Genomic DNA, 2,771 nt, shown 5'->3' on the forward strand with positions numbered 1-2,771 from the left:
GAGAGGAGTAAGAGAGAGGACTTCCACTTGCGAAGTAAAGCCATTAGGTAGTTCCGCAAGTGGAAATAGAGTCCTGGAAATAGGGAGTTGGTTTTAGTAGGTCGATAGAGCCTAAGCTAAACTTAGTTTAGCCTATGCTACATGCGGCTCAATGTTCAATTCTGCAAAACTCGTGGTCCGGGCCACGAGGGATCTGATGAACAGATTTCCAACTTCCTTCGTAAAACAAAAACAAAAAAAAAATAATAATAATAATAATAGTAATAATAATAATAATAATAATAATAATAATAATAATAATAATAACCTCAAGAAAGAGATCCGTAAGTCGCGACGCCGTAGCTGGAAGGACCTAATCGAGGAAGTCGACAAGGACCCATGGGGTCTGGCTTTTAAAATCGTGACTAAGAAATTAGTGACGAGGCAAAAGACCCCCGGCCTGGACAATCCCGATTGGGTCAGAAAGATAATAAGTTCTTTGTTTCCTCCTGCGGAGCCATACCTTAGAAGGGACTGGAGTTTTTGCAAAGTCGAAGAGGAAGAACTCTTCACACTTAGTGAACTGCAAAAAGCAGGCAAAAGATTGAAAACAGGCAAGGCGCCTGGAATCGATGGGATAAGTAACGAGATCCTAAAGTTGGTAATCGACACTTCACCTCAGATTCTGCTTCGATGCTTCAATCTTTGCCTTGAGAGAGGAGAGTTCTCCCGCGACTGGAAGCGACAGAGGTTAGTCCTCCTAAGGAAAGGTGAAAAACCTCTAGATAAGGTTTCATCGTACAGGCCTATATGCCTGCTAGATACGATGGGTAAACTTCTAGAGGATATGGTTCTGCAGAGAATGCAAAGCCACTTGACCGAAGAGAATCGTCTATCCGATCACCAATTTGGTTTCCGTAAAGGCAAGTCCACGGTTGATGCCATCCAGGCAGTTGTGGACATAGCCAAAGCAGGAAAAAACAAATTGGGACCTGGGAAAAAGAAGAGCTTCTGCGCGTTGGTAGCAATTGACATACGCAACGCGTTTAATTCCGCAAGATGGAAAGATCTCATCGAGTCGATGGAAAAGAAAAACATGCCGCCATACTTGTTGCGGATAATAGATAATTATCTTAGCGACAGGTGGGTTATATATGAGGGAGACACCTGCACTTTCAGGGAAGAGATGCAGCGTGGGGCTCCTCAAGGCTCGAGGGTGGGTCCATTTGTATGGAATGTATCTTACGATGATTTTCTGCGAATGGATCTGCCCGAAGGTGCGATGATCATCGGCTTTGCGGACGACGCGTTGTTCGTTTGCACTGCCGAGAGTGAGGAGGCTCTTGGGACATTGGTGAACGAATGTCTGCGACTAGCAAAAAGCTGGCTGGATACCAGAGGTCTTGAAATGGCCCTGGAAAAGACCGAGGCACTGCTAGTCACAGACAGACGTGGTTATGAGCTCCCACGAATCGTGATAGACGGATTCGAGGTCAAGTGGAGTAAACAAATTAAATACCTTGGTGTGGAGTTGGATGGAAGGTTAAACTTCCACCACCACATGGCTACGGCGTCGAATAAGGCGATCGAGTGTGCGGCTAATCTTTCACGGTTAATGCCAAATGTTGGCGGACCCCGTGAACAAAAAAGAAGACTGGTGGCGAGTGTCGCCCACGCTAAAATGCTCTATGCAGCACCAGCGTGGGCCCCATCCCTGAGGAGTAAAAGATGTGTTACCATCTGTGAAAAGATACTGTCGGCGCAGAGATCGATAACAACGCGTATCATCTCTGCATATAAGACGGTATCTACGAGTGCTGTGCAGGTCCTTGCAAGTGTCCCGCCAGCAGATCTCTTGGCGAGGGAAAGGGAAGAAATGTTTCTCTTTTCTAAAGAAAGCAGTTCCTGGGATGAGGAATTAAGACCAAGCAAGGGCCTGATCCGCAAAGAAGCGAGGCACAGGCTCATAGAAAGATGGCAGGAAAGATGGGATGGTGAGGGAAAAGGTCGATGGACCTATCGCCTTATCCCGGCACTCGCCACCTGGATAAATAGGAAACACGGTCAGGTTTCCTATTATTTGACTCGGGCGCTCACAGGTCACGGGTGTTTTAACTCGTACCTGTGTCGCTTTAAATTACGCGAGAACGAGGTGTGTGCATATTGCCAGTTCCCTGAGGACAACGCGGAGCACACCCTCTTCTCATGCAAAAAATGGGACTTGGAGAGGCGGGCCATGTTCGAAGGTGTAAACAGTCAAGTTACACCGGAGAATATGGTATCGCTGATGACCCAGTCGGAAGAGAATTGGCGGCAAGTCGAGAACTTCATAATCTCGGTTATGTCGAGGAAGGATCTCGACGGCCGCCAAAAAGCGTAATTTAAACAGCTTTTAATTTGTTTGTTTGTTTTTTATTAATTTATTTTGTGATTTATTTGTCCCTATACATTTTTTTTAATTTGTTTTGTTTTTTTTATTCATCTTTGTACAATTTTATGTTTTCAATATTTTATACGCGTTTATTTTTATTTTTTTTTATATATCCGTTTATAATTTTATCTTTTGACTTTTTAAACTTCTTAAAATTTTTGTTTTTTATTGTTGTTGTGCTGTTAATTCCGCTTTTATATTGAAATAGTTTTAAATTTTTTAACTATTGACGCAGGAGAACCGCAGACACAGAACAAAGTCGCAGCAGCGATAGAGTTGGAGCGCCTCCCTCGAAGGCTTAAGTCTTACGACAGTTCCGAGGGAGGGTAAAGGGCTCCAAAAGAAGGGTTACGGGTTTTAG

Source organism: Leptopilina heterotoma, unplaced genomic scaffold (assembly GCF_015476425.1).
Source record: "Leptopilina heterotoma isolate Lh14 unplaced genomic scaffold, ASM1547642v1 Lhet_414, whole genome shotgun sequence".
Lineage (NCBI taxonomy): Eukaryota > Metazoa > Arthropoda > Insecta > Hymenoptera > Figitidae > Leptopilina > Leptopilina heterotoma.